Source organism: Rhinolophus sinicus, linkage group LG07 (assembly GCF_036562045.2).
Source record: "Rhinolophus sinicus isolate RSC01 linkage group LG07, ASM3656204v1, whole genome shotgun sequence".
NCBI lineage: Eukaryota > Metazoa > Chordata > Mammalia > Chiroptera > Rhinolophidae > Rhinolophus > Rhinolophus sinicus.
In genome coordinates, this window is record NC_133757.1 from 73664267 (window position 1) to 73678911 (window position 14645).

General features: G+C 48.8%; 1 pseudogene; it reads right to left on the reverse strand.

Moving 5' to 3' along the window:
- Positions 1 to 4909: 4909 nt before the first annotated feature.
- On the reverse strand, positions 4910 to 5380 carry LOC109461380 (nucleoplasmin-3; annotated as a pseudogene).
- Positions 5381 to 14645: the final 9265 nt, after the last annotated feature.

Sequence of the window (14645 nt, forward strand, 5' to 3'; positions counted from 1 at the left end):
ACTGTGCCCCCTGCCCCTTGCCTTGCCCCACACATCTCTGCCATCTGGCTGTCCCTGAGCTGTACCCTTCTCTAGTAAACTGGTGAGCTAGTACGTAACATGTTTCTCCGAGTTCTGGGAGCCACCCTAGCAAATTAATTGAATCCAAGGAGGGGGTCATGGGAACCTCTGATCTATAGCCAGTGGGTCAGAAGGATGGGTAACAAGCTGGACTTGCGATGGGCATCCTGAGTTGGAGGGAGTCGTTGGGACCTCCAATCTATAGTCGGTTGGTCAGAAGCACAGGTAAGAGGCAAGGCTTGCGACTGGTGTCTGAAGTGTGCCTATGTTTGTGGTGGGGGTGGTCTTGAGCCCTTATCCTGGGGGATCTGATGCTATCTCTGGGTAGATAGAACTGAGTTGAATTACTGGACACCCTGCCAATGTCTGAGAATGATTTGTTGGTGTTGGGGGAACCCTGTTGTCCCCATGCTGGAATTGGGTCTTCGAACACTACTTAAAGAGCCATACCTGTCCTCTGGATTTCTGTGAGCATTTAATGAGATGACATGTGGCAAACACTTAGCACAGTGCCTGGCTCGTGGGAATCATTAGGAGGAAGATGGCTCCTTAAAACCATTGGCCAGGGACCCTGCAAGTCACCATCCCCGTGGGACGCAATGTGTACCTTGGCAGGGGCTCTCCTGGCCTGGCCCCACCGGGACACTCCCTGGCAGCCCTTCCCAGCTGCTCCCACAGACACAGGATTAGAAGCCCATGGTGATGTTACCTGAGCTGGCTGGCACCCACAGGTGTGGCTGGGAGACCACGAAGACCAGTAGAGCATGACGGTCACTGCGAGTCCTCCTGGCAGCTGGGAAATGCCACACAGCCTCTGCTAGGGACAGAGGAAGGTCAGGCTGGCCCCGCCTCACCTTCCTTCAAGAGCTTCCTTCAGGTGCTGGGCTCTGGGGATGGATGTGGCACCAGCTCTGCCATGCTTTGCTTTCCAGTTCAGACGTCAAGCGGCTGCGTCTTGTTGGTCCCGGCTTCATGTACTCACCCGCTTGTTTTCCAGACACTGGTGGAGCACCTGCTTCAGGGCCATGTGTGTGCTGAGTGCGAAGGATGCAGAGCCGGCAATAAGAGCGAGGCCTCTGTCTCAACGAGGCAGAAAATCTAGGAGGTTGTTAAAAAGTGAGCAAAGGGCTGAGTCAACTTCAGACATGGTGGTCAGGGAAGGCCTCTCTGAGGAGGTACCACGTGAGCCGAGACTGGAATGGGGAAAGGGATCCTGCAGCGGGAAAGGCATTTCCGGCGGGGGGAAGCTCTAAGGAGAGAAAGCATGTGGCGTGTCTGGGAGCTTTAAGATCAGAGTGGCTGGAGGCTTGTGAACAAGAAGGAGAGGGTCCATATGAGACGAGGTCAACGAGATGGGCAGGACCTGGCTTGTGTGGAGCATTTGTGTCCAGTCATCGCTGCTTAACAAATTTCCCCAAAGCGTAAAGGCTGGAAACAACCTTTGCTACCTCACGGTGGGTGTCCGTGGCTCAGGAATGTGGGTGCAGCTCAGCTGGCTCCTCTGCCTCAAGGTCTCCCACAGGCTGTAATCAAGGTGTCAGCCGTGGCTGCAGCATCTCAAGGCTCCAGTGAGGAAGGACGTGCTTCCAAGTTCACTTTTGGCAGGATGCAGCTCTTAGTGGCTGTGGGGCTAACGGTCTCCCGTGTCTTGCTGGCTTTTGGTGGGAGACCACCTCAGCTTCTTGCCACATGACCCCTTCCCTAGCTGTTTGCTGTATCAAAGCATTCAAACCAGGCAGGTGACAGACAATCCCACAAGATAGAAGCCACAGTCGTTTGTAACCTGATTGTGAAAATGACACCCCACCACTCTTGCCATATTTTACTCATTTTAACTGGTTCACTGAGTCCAGCCTATACCCCAGTGGAGGGGATTCCTCTAGGTGCGATCACCAAGGACCATAGATTCCTCAGCTAGGGGTGGTGTTTGACTCTTAACCTGAGTGCAGTCTTACTGAGTAGGTCTTACTGAGTGCAGTAAGAACTGAGTGGGTCTTACACATGTTATTTTGTCACTCTACCTCCAGCAGAAAATAAAGCCAAGGGTTCTCACACTGGAAGAAAGGAGCTATAGAGATCAGAATTTGAACCAATAGAGAGGGCTGTTATCCTGATTAATCATGAGTGTTGACTGAGGTAGTAAGCTCCCTGTCACTGGAGGCATACAAGTAGAGCCTGAAAGACACCACATGAGGAATGCTGTAGCAGGACCTTACAGGTTGGGCAAGACCGGAGCATTTTTATGCAATTAAAACCTGCCCCATGGCACAATTGAAAAGACCACTCTAGGGAAGATCCTCCTTGAAAAAACAAAACAAAATAAGATAGTCCTGAATCCCTCAGTGATAACCTGAGAGGCCCCAACCAGGGATGTGAACCCCTTGTTCCCACCCTTGAGTGCCTAAACTCAAGGACTCCTCAAAGATTCCTTCCCAGAGATGTCACTGCTGCTCCTTGGACGAGGGTCCCCCGGGAAGGATGTCTCAGCTGCAGGGTTATGGGTGCTGTTGTTAGTACATTCATCTGTTTAACGAGTGCAGTACACATACACAGGCTTTCAGCGTGGCCCTGCCTGGGGTCAAGTCCTTTGCCTTTACCTCTCCTTCACTGACTGAGCAAGTCGGAGTTTCTCTGAGCTGTAGTTTCCACATCTCTGAAAATGGGAAAAATAGTGTGTAACTCTTAGGGTTTGTTGTGAGGCTTAAAGAAATAAAGCAAAAGCCTGCCGGTCAATGCCTTAATGTGCTCAAAGGTCTCACAAAAGAGTCAGCGACCACGATGGTCATGAGGACCGCGGGTTGTTTGTTGATTTATCTATTCACATTGTTGTTCAGCAAACATTTCTTGGAGCCCGGGCGTTCACCAGCTGGGTGTCTGTGTGGAGTTGAGCGCCCCTTGTGAAGTCCCTCCTGATGGGTGCCCTGTGGGGTAGGAGTTTCCTCTGGTGCTGTAACAAACACCACAAACTTAGTGCTAGGGGAGAATCTGTTCCTTGCCTTTTCTAGCTTCTAGGAAGTTATCCACATTTCAAGGCTCATGGCCCTATCTCTCTCTTCAAAACCAGCAGTGTAGCATTTTCAGATTTTTCTCTGTCTCTCTGACCTCTGCTTCCATCATCACTTCTCCTTCTCCGACCCAGACCCTCCCGCCTCCCTCTCATAAGCACCCTGTGATGACACTGGGCCCATCTGGATAACCCAGGGTCACCTCCCCATCTCCAGGTCCTTAACTCCATCACATCTGCCATGGAAAGTCACATTCACAGGTTCGGGGGGTTAGGACATAGACAACTTGGGAGGCCATTGTTCTGCTAACCATACCTGGGTCCACCACCTTCCGGACCCTGCACCTATCTCTCCAGATACTCTCCATCCCTTGAATGAAACTCCCGCCTCAGATGTTCTTCTGCCCTCCCTTTGTCTGATATTACTCACCTCTCAGGTCTCCACCCCACCCCCAGGTTTCATCAAGTCCCCGGGTTCGATTAAATCCCCACCTTGTAAGTCACCTGCCACCACAGAAGTAAGGTGTGTGCCCTTCCTTATTTTTGCCCGCCTCCTTCTGTCACTCAGAGCCCCCTAAGGGCAGGGAGTTTTTTTTTTTAAAGATTTTTTTTGGGAAGGGGAACAGGACGTTATTGGGGAACAGTGTGTACTTCTGGGACTTTCCCAAGTCAAATTGTTGTCCTTTTACTGCTACATCCTCATGCCTGGCACTTGGCAGCTCCTGACGAAAACCTGTCAGTTTGAATTGAGTGGCTGCCCCCTCCCCACCCGCCCTACTTACTATTAGTTTCCTTGTTGCTATTTGCAGGTGTATTTCTAGGGCGGCTGTAACAAACTACCACAAACTGGGTGTCTCCCACAGCGGAAATGTGTTATTTCACAGTTTTGGAGGCCAGAAGTCTATGTGATGGCAGGGTTGATTTCTTCTGAGAGCTGTCAGGGAGAAAGTATCCCTGCCAGGCCTCCCCCCTAGCTTCTGGTGGCTGGCTGGCGATCTTCGGGGTTCCTTGGCCTGTAGATGTGTCACCCGGATCTCTGCCTCCGTGTTCACAAGCCGTTCTCCCTGTGCATGTCTGTCTCTGCGTCCAAGGTTCCCTTTTACAAGGACACAGATTAGGTTAGGGCCCACCCTAATGACCTCATTTTAACCGAATCATCTGCAAAGACCCTATTTCCAAAATAAGGTCCCATGCACACATACTGGGGGTTAGGATTTGAACATCTTTGGGGGGACAGAATTCAACCCATAACATGAGGCTTCTGCCCTCAGAATCATCTGCACTTGACACCTCAGTAGCTTTTGCGTAATTCAGAAAATATGGATAGAGGGACTTATTACGTATAATAGACTGTTGAGCTGAAGGCTGGAGACCCCGTGGCAAGTTCTAGAAGACATCTTAATCCTTTTTTTTTTGTTTTTCAAAAAAAAACACGACACCACTTTATTGCAACCTTTATCCAAAAATGTAAAAAGCATTAAAAATGTGTAATCCTGGGCTTCAGATGCTGCCCGCCAACCTTACAGGCAAGTGGGGAGAGAGGGTCACAACAGAAGCTCAGAATTCTTCTCCCTGCTGGAGAAAAGGGAAGCCCCAGGCATGGTACAAGATGAGCGGACGAGGGCCCTGTGGAGAATGGGACCCCCGCTCTCCTAGCACCAGTCCAAGATGCCCCAACCCACCCCTCCTCTTCAACAGAGAAGACATTTAAAATTCTTGATAATTGTACAGCAACATGGTGCCCGGCATGTGTGGCAGGCAGGAGAGCAAATGAGGGGTCAGCACCTGTTCCTCCAACCTCCCAGACCCTGCTGGGCACCCCTCCCTCTCACTCACCAAGGAGTGCTAGGGCCTGCCCCGCTGCTTCTCGGCAGGCAGGATGGGGCACAACTCAGCTTCCTCCTCCTCACACCCCTCTTCTCCTCTCTCCTCTTCCTCCGAAATGTCATTGCTTACGGTCACCATCTGGTGCCGCCCGGTGATCCGGGCAGGGCCAGAACCTGACTTCAGGTGGTTGGAGCTGGACGTCATCCAAGCTGAGCGTGGGCTGCACCCATGCAGGACAACTTGAGGTTGGCCACAGGGACGGCAGTCTCCTGGTGGTCCTGGTTCCCTGAGGCAGAGCCTGGTCCACGCCAGCACGGCCTCTGCACCATCCTCTTCCTCTACGTTGAAGGTGAAAGAGCGAGTGGAGCCCAAGAACTCACAGCAGAAGACAAAACTCCATAGTGACTGGAGCTGGCCCCTCAGGCCCCCCAATGCCCTGGGTCCTGGCTCGGCTCTCTCCTGACTCAGGAACGCTAAGGCAGCGGCCATGCTGCAAGCTTAATCCTTCTTTTAAGATTTGCAAATGAGGAAAAGCTGATGTGGCTTTGGAATGTGCCTATTTCTCAGGCTGCATCATGGGGGCGGGGATGAAAATGAATAGATTTAGTACTTGCAAATGATTAGACGAGCCCCGTTTCCTTGGCCCTGCCCCCTCCCACGTTCTGCTTTTCTAAAGTCTCTCTCAAAGGCTCCTCCAGGGTGATTGAAGGTGTCTCATACCTGGAGGCGTCTCATGCAGGGGGTGTCTCATCTCACACACGCTCCCAGAGAAACAGGCTTAGTGCCACCTCTCGTCTTCACTTGCTTTGCTACACGACTATGAGTCTTCTCATTTCAGGCTCAATAGCAATATTGCAAAGTAGGTGCTGGCATTGCCCCATTTGAGATGCAAAGAAAGTGAGGTTATTGTCCAAAGCTGCACACCTGACATAGTGGAGATTTGATTTGAACCCTGTGCATCTGACTCCAGAGCTTGTGCCTGTAACCCTGACCCGATAAAAGAGAGAAAGCAGGTTCAGGGGAAAAGAAGGCACAGCTGGGTCAGAGGTCAATCTGATCCCAAAGCTATATAGACTATATTTTTGCCCCTTTTCAAGGAACTAGAACTTAGGCCCAATGACATGCACAATTTTAAGTGTATACGTTTTCCAACAGCTTATTATGAAAAATTTCAAACATACACCAAATTGAAAGAATGTTGCAATGAAGTCTCATATACCCAGCACCAAGATTCTAAATTCACATTTTGCCATACTTACTTTATCACACATCTCTCCATCCATCCATCATCTACCCATCCATCAACTCATCCATCCTTCTATCCTTCCAACCATCCATCCACAGTTCCTTCCTTCCTTCCTTCCTTCCTTCCTTCCTTCCTTCCTTCCTTGCTTCCTTCCTTCCTTCCCTCTCTTGCTCCCTCCCTCCCTCCCTCCCTCCCTCCCTCCTTCCCTCCCTCCCTCCCTCCCTCTATCCTTTTATCCACCATATCTAATCATCTTATTTTTTATGTATTCCAAAGAAGTTGCGTTATGAGTACCATCCCCCCCAAGTAGTTCACCGTGCATTAACCAGAACCCAATATCTGTACATAGATGTTTATCTTTTGAGATCAAGTTTACATTCCACAAAATGCACAGATATTGTGTAATTTGCTAACTTTGGACAATGCACACATTGGTGTAACCCAAACCCCCATCAGGATATAGAAGTTCGTCAGCATCACCCCAGAGAGATATAGAATATTGCCCCTTCCTTTTCTGCTTTCTATAAGTTTTTAAAATTTAAGTATAGTTCATATACAGTGTTATATTCATTTCAGGTGCACAATATAGGGATCCAACATTTACATACCTTACAATGTGCTCACCACGCTGTTCAGTTACCATCTGTCACCCCGCAAACTTATCACAGTGTTATTGACAGCGTTCCCCTTCACCTTTCCCACCCATCCCCCACTCCCCTCCTCTCTGGCAACCATCAGTTTGATCTCTATTTCTATGCTTTTTTTTCCCTTTTATATGAAACTGTAATTTAGATCCAGTAAAGTCTATGTGTATAGGTCAATGACTTTTTATGAGAACCGTAAGATTTTAACTACTTGGCTGTACTTGCAAGCACTTCCCTTCTTAATAACTGGATCTTGTCTTTGGGCCAGATTCTGGTATGGATATAATTCAGTGGTTCTCAGTTAGGAGTGATTTTGCCCCCACAGGACCGCTGGCAATATCTGGAGACATTCTAGTTGTCACCACTGTGTATGGCGGGGAGGGGGGCAGGTGGAGGTACTACTGGCATCTTGTGGGTAGAGGTTAAGGGTGCTGCTAAACACCCCATCTGTCATCTGTCGTGCACAGCTAAGGATTATCCATCCTCAGTAGACCTTAAATCCTCTAGAATTACCAGATGGGTCTGGATTTGAGACAAGTCGGTTTAGGCTCCATCCCGGGGTCCTGTGTACCATATATGAGTACAAAGAACCACCGTGGTCAGAAGGAGGGTGAAGCACCAGAGGGGAATAGAAAACACAGACAGTAGCAACCTATTTGCTTTTTCAGCCACGTTTGTCTCCTTCATTTCTTTGTTCCCAGTGCTTGGGGCCTGGTGATTGGTCAATAAGTAAATGAGTCAGTCAGCAAACTATATATAGAGAGTGCCAAAAATATGTATAGACATTTTAAGAAAGAAAAAAACACTATATTAAAATTACACGGATGGTAACCGCTTAGAGCACCTCTTATAATTGCAGAAGTCAAACGTGACTTGTGTTCATCTTGTTATTGGTGTGTATTGAGGATTACAATTTTAATACAGTCTTTTCCTTTCCTAAAATGTGTATACATTTTTTTGGCACCCTCTGTATTTTTGCACACCTACTGTGTGTCAGGTACCCTGTGCAGTATTCACGAATCTAAGGTGTGCAAGAAATCAAAACACAGGTATGTGAGCGTGTGGTCAAATTCTTTCACTAGACAGTGACAGAGGGCTCTGGAAACGGGGCAGGGAGTTACACATTCTGTCTGTGTGAGGCCGTGGAGCTTCCTGGGATGCAGCAGCAAAGCCTTTGAAGGAATGAATGAGGAGAGGGAGGACAGTCCTGGCAGAGGGAACAGCCGGCAAGGCCGGGAGGGGAGAAGCCCTGTCAAACATTGCGGGGAAGGCTGGCTACTCTGACATGGCTGAAGCTCTAGTTTGTGGGGGAAATAGTGATGAGGTGAATGGGGAAGCAGGTCCCAGATCAAGGTGGGCCTTAAGAGTCAGGTTGGAGAGTGAACTTGATCCTGAGGGGGATGAGAAGGCACTGAAGAATTCAGACCAGGGGCAGGGCATGGCCGGTTCTGCATTTTTGAAAGGTCACTCGTTGGCTGGGTGGAGGGGATCTCAGGGTGGGGCTGGAGATAGAGGATGAATAAAGAGGCTGTTTGAAACGTCAGAAGATGAGGTGAGAGCCAGAACTAAGGTCGTGTGGGTGGCAGGGGGTCAAGAATTACCTGGAAGCTTCCGAGGATGGGAAGGAAGTCCTGGATAGAGTTTCACAGGGCAGGCCCCCAGAAGGCTGGCTCCTAGAGCTGCTAGGCCCTCAAATGGCTAAATTAAATACAACAGGGTTTCCTTCTCAACCCCATCGAGGGACCCCTAGGGACGTATTTATGTTTTATTCAACAAATATGTGAGGGCCTAGAGTGTGCCATCCATGGGCATATTCCCATGACTAAGATAGACCCAGCCCCTGCCCACCTGGAAGATGGAGACAATAGACAAGTGAACATATGGATCCTAAAATAATTAGAAATATAGAAAATTTCTATATTTTCTATATCTAGCCTGTGCTAGAGAGGAAATAAAGAGGATAATGAGGTGTAAAGAGGTGGAGAAAGCCGGCCAAGCTGGGGGTTGGTGAGAGCAGACCTCTTGAGGAAGTGACATTTGGTTGGAGGCCTGGGAGATGGGAAAGAGCCAGTTGTATAGAATTGCAGGCAGAGGGACGAGCATGTGCAAAGGCCCTGAGGTGGGCAAAGTCTTCATGTGTGCTTCCAGCAGGGAGACAGTGCAGCAGAGCAGAGAGGGGAGAGTAAAGGGAAGAAAAGACCAAGAGGTGGCTGGAGCCAGACCCAAGGGCTGTGAAGAATTCACAGCGAGGAATTTTGATTGTACTCAAAGTTCTGCATGAGGAGGGCATTGGAGGGTTTGAACAGGTGAGCTATAGAGAATGACTTGGACCAGAGCAAGAAGGGATGCAGGGAGGCCTGTGAGCAGGGCATTGTCATTGTTCAGGTGAAAACACATCATTCAGACAGGCCTCGGTTCAACAGCACCCTCTGCCAAATGCATTGGTACAATTTTAAGTTAATTCTTAAAAAATTTTTGTTGAGGTGTAACGCCCACCCAGTACAGTGTACAAAATGTCCTCATTGTTAGTGTATGACTCAGTGAATTGTTACATACGTGTTACCTTCCCTTGGCTCAGAGTATGGAACATTCCTTCCCTCTGGGACAGGGTTTCCCAGCCTCCGTAGTGCGGATATTTGGGGCGGGGGGGCAATTCTTTGTTGTGAGGGGCTGTCTGTGCAGGATGCTGAGCATGGGCCCTGGCTGCCACCCGCTAGATGCCAGCAGCACCCACACCTCCCAGGGCTTGGTTTCTTCTTTCTGGAAGTTTTTATCTTTTGACCACCATCCCCCTTTTCCCCTCCCCCTATCCCCCACTTCTGGCAAACACCAGTGTGTTCTCTGTGTTATTGAGTTTTTTTTTTTTTTAAGATTCCATGTATAAGTGAGATCACACAGTATTTGTCTTTTGTTTTTGTCTGACTTATTTCACTGAGCGTAATGCCCTCAGGGCTATCCTTGTCGTGAATGGCAAGGTTTCCTTCCTTTTCGTGGCTGAATAATATTCCATTGTGGATACATATATACAGAGGGTGCCTAAAAAATGTATACACATTTTAAAAAAGGAAAACTGTATTAAAATTGTAATATTCAATTTATACCCATAACAAAAGATGAATGCAAGTCACGTTTGACTTCTGCAATTACAAGAGGTGCTCAAAGTGGTTACCATCAGCGTCCAGACACTTCTGATTACGGTGAACTACTGCTTGAGCAATGTTGACCAAAGTATCCACTTGTGTACATTTTTTTGGCACCAATGGTATACCTCACACTTTCTTTATCCACTCATCTGTTGGTGGACACTTAGGTTGTCTCCATGTGTTTGCGGCTGTAAATAAAGTGGCAATGAACACGGAGGTGCAGGGATCTCATTGAGATAGTGACTTTGTTTTCTTTAAATAAATGCCCAGCAGTGGGATTACTGAATCACAAAGTAGTTCTATTTTTAAGTTTTTTTGAGGAACCTCCATACTGTTTTCCATAGTGGCTGCACCAATTTGGGTCTTACCAACAGTACTGAGGGTTCCCTTTTCTCTGCATCTTCGCAAACACTTGTTGTTTGTTAATTTGTTGATGACAGCCATTCTGGCAGATATCTCATTGTGTGTGTGTGTGTGTGTGTGTGTGTGTGTGTGTGTGTGTGTGTTTAAATTTTATTGGGGAATATTGGGGAACAGTGTGTTTTTTCCAGAACCCATAAGCCCCAAGTCGTTCTTCAGTCTAGTTGTGGAGGGCGCAGCTGAGCTCCAAGTCCAGTTGCCATTTTCGATCGTTTGTTGCAGGGGGCGCAGCCCACCATCCCATGTGGGAATCGAACTGGCAACCCTGTTGTTCAGAGCTCATGCTATAACCAACTGAGCCATCCTGCTGCCCCTCATTGTGGTTTTGATTTGCATTTCCCTGACAACTAGTGATGCTGAGTACTTTTTCTTATGCTTGTTTGCCATTTGTATGTCTTTGGGAGCACTTGTCATTTCTGACAGCCAAAAATGTCTCCAGGCATTGCCAGATGTTTCCTGGGGGGGCAGAATTGCCCCACACCCCCATTGAAAACTGCTGCTGTAGCAGTTTCCCTCATTCCCTTTCAAACAATGTTCCATTATTCTGATTTCCATCCCCATCGGTTAGTCTTGCCTGTTCTTGAACATTTTACAGATGGAAACATATGGCCCTTCCCTGCAGGGTGCTGTGTGAGTTATGTAATTTCTTTGTGCCTCAGTTTATGTCTTTCTGAAATGGGTTGATGAATGCACCATCTGGAGATACCATGAGAGCTAAATGAACTACTAGGTCTGCAAGGGGTGGAGTTCAGAGAACACATTGAATAAATGCCTCATGTTCATGCTGGTGTTTAATGGCAGTGCCCTTAGCCATGATGCCCAGCATATTGTACTTACCAGTTTTGTGAGGGGTGGGATTAGAACCCAGGCTCCCTCCAGCGCCTGTCTCATTCCCTCTGGACTTCTTCTGGTCCTGACAATCTGGCCTTGTCTGTTCTCCTGCCCAGAACGTCCCTTCTCAAGAATCACGGACAGCTCCTCTTGAGCTTCCTGTGTCTTTCGTAGGACGTTTGCATGGGGGCTCTCCCTTGTCCCCAAACCCACTTCTGCTGCGGGAATTCAGTGGGCTTCTCCTCCACTTTTCTGACTGTGTCCAAGCAGTGTCAGCTCTTTCCCCTGGGCCCCCACCAATGCCACCTGATAGGGAAGGCTGGCTCAGGCCCCGCGCGGTCTGGGTACAGCAGGAGCCTTCTCCGCTCTTTCTCCAATAGCACCATTCTCTGCGTGCACTTGCAGGGGAGCAGGCAGATCTCCAGCACCCAGAGATCTCCCCCAATTCCCCAGTGACCCGGCGGATGGAGTTAAGCTGAGGAAGACAGAACAGAGGCAAAGGTTTTTTCTAGTTACGATGATTACGATTAAATTATGGTATAATAAGAATATTATCTGAAATGGTTACGCTTATTTATGGTGGGGAGCGCTCAGATCCCAGACCAGCGTTATCCATTAGAAAGAGAACCCAAGTTACCTATGTAATTGTAGATTTTCCAGTAGCCCCATTAAAAGAGTAAAAATATACGGGTGCAATTAATTGTAATCATATGTTTTATTTAATCCAATATATCCAAATATTTATTGTTTTATTAAGTAATCAATATAAAAATTACTAAGGGGATGGTTTACGTGCTTTTTCTCCTATCTTCTAAATTCAGTGTGCGTTTTAAATTTTATTGCGCAGTTAGATTTTTTAATCTGAACTACTTGATCTGTATTTAGATTTTGCAAAATTCCAGTCAAAATAAGTACATTCACATGCCCACACTGTTCCAAGCCTGCTTCTGAGGCTTCTAATAACTGAACTGAGCATTGGTTTTGTTTCCCCCCCGCCATACTATACATGACATCCCCTTGACTTACTGATTTTATAACTGGAAGTTTGTACCGTTGACTCCTTCATTCATGTCTCCCATCCCCACCCCCTGCTTCTGGCATCCACCAATCCATTCTCTATATCTGTGAGCTTGAGTCTTCTGGGATTTTTTTTTTTCCTCTCCCTTTTTTTTTTTTAGATTCCACATCTAAATGAGATGATACAGTATTTGTCTTTTTCTGTCTGACTATTTCACTGAGCATAATACGCTCTAGGTCCATCCATGTTGTCCCAGATGGCAAGATTTCCTTTTTCATGGCTGAGTAATATTCCATTATTTTCTTTACCTATCCATTGATGGACGCTCAGGTTGTTTTCATTTCTTGGCTATTGTGAATAATACTGCAATGAACATGGGATACAGCTATTGTTTTTTTAAACTAAGATTAAACAAAACGAGCACTTCAGTTCCCCCATTGTACCAGTCACATTTCAGGTGCTTAGTAACCACATGGGGCTACCTGGATGGAGCAGGTGTAAACATGAACATTATTATCATGGAAATTTCCGCTGGACAACAGCACAGCTTTAGACCAGGGTTTCTTATCAGTGAACTATTGACGTTTGGGGCCAGATAATTCATTGTTGGGGTGGGGCTGGTGGTGGTGGTGGTGTACTGTGTACTGTAGGATATTCACTGTGCTCTACCCACTCAATGCCAATAGCAACCCCCTTCCCCTCAGGACAACTGAAAATGACTCCAGACATTGCCAGGTGTCCTCTGGGAGGACAAAAAATGCCCCTGGGTGAAAAACACTGTTTTAGATGCAAACTGAGTTCAAATCCTAGCTCTGCTGTGTGCTGGCTGAGTGACTCTGGGCAGATCCCTAAGCCTTGGCATTCTCATCTGGGCAATGGCACTGACAGCGGCCACCTTACAGAGTCGCTGTGAGGGTAAGACCTGCGTCATGGTGATGACTGGAAGCCATGCCCAGCACATAGTAGGTGTTCAGTAAACAGTAGCTGTGATTACCCATCATGAAGCTAAACACACTCACTGCCGAGTGCCCTTCATAAGAGCAGGGCAGCTCCTAGACCCCAAGGCCTCCCAGATTGATGGTGCTTGTTGTCACGTCTTAGTGAAGGAGGATTTGAATTGCTTAATAGGGAAGAATTTGGGGGAGTCCAGAGGCCTGGGGTCTGCTCCCAGCTCTGTCAGTGATCTCTGTTCTGGCGCTTTCCTGGGACCCAGTTTTCCCCTCTGAGAAATGGGGGAGTTGAGCACAGTGATCTTCCTTCCACGGGACTCGCTAGCTTGGCCTGTTTTTCTTAGGAAGGGAGGATGTGCCTCGGTAGGGAACTAGGGGTGAGGGAGTTGGACAAAGGCCAGATGCAACTTCCCCCTTCCTGCAGCCTCCAGCCTTTGCTGCTGCTGTATCTTTTCCCCAGAACCCTCCCATTTCATCTACCCACAACCCTGGCCCAGCTGACTCTAGCTTATCCTTCAGGTCTTGGTGTATGTGGCACCTCCTCCAGGAAGCATTCCCTGATTCCTTTCCCTTCCCAGTCTGGGTCTGGTGTCTCCCACCAAACTCTGTGCTTCTGCCACCCCAGCGTGATCTCTGTACTTGTTCATTTGTCCTTGGTCAGGCTGCATGCCCAGAGCAGAGCTGGGGCTCAGGGTATGTTTGTCCTGAGAGTGAATGAATAAGAGTAGGGCAGGCAGAGAGGAGAGAGTAAGTTACAGAGGACATGGAAGGGCCTGAAGTTTTCTGACAAGCTTGCCCTGGCCACAGGAATTTGGATCTGGGTACAAATATCCAGGAGATGTACGAGGCCCCGTGTGGTGTCTACTGCCTGCCACCTTCGCACTGGGCACCTGTGTATGCCTTCCTTGAATGAGGAGATAAACCCTCCTGGCTTTGGGCTGTTAGAGGCTTGAGGGATGGGGCAGGAGAGCAGGGAGGGGGTATCTTGAGTGCCTGGACGGGGGGAGGAGAGTGGGGGCCCTGAGGTGCATGGTACCCAAGGAGGATCTGTGCTGGGCACACGGCAGAGAGGCTGTTTCAGGGATGGCTGTCATAACAGCCCAGGTCCAGGGCGAGAAGAAACATGCTGGGGGCTGTGGAGATGTTGGGGGGGCATAATCCCCAATCCGCTCCTGGTACCCTACCGCAGCCATTCATGCCTTCTTTGCCCCTGGCAAGGGGCCACTGAGGGCTTGGCCGGGGAGCGAGGGACTGCAGCCCCATGGTGGCTGTGTGGGGCACAGAGGTGGAGAGGGTGGCTCTGGGGGGCTCCCGAAAGGTACCACAGACCTGGCCCTCAGCTGCCCTGGCAGCCGGGGAGTTCCCACGTGGGAGTGCAGTCTCCTTTCCACACCCGCACATTCCAGAACCCTCTGAGCCAGCCGTGCGTACCTCCTCCAGGGAGGGTCCGACAGTCCCAGGCTGGTGGTGCCAGCCTCTGAGCAGGTAGGTGTCAGAGGTAG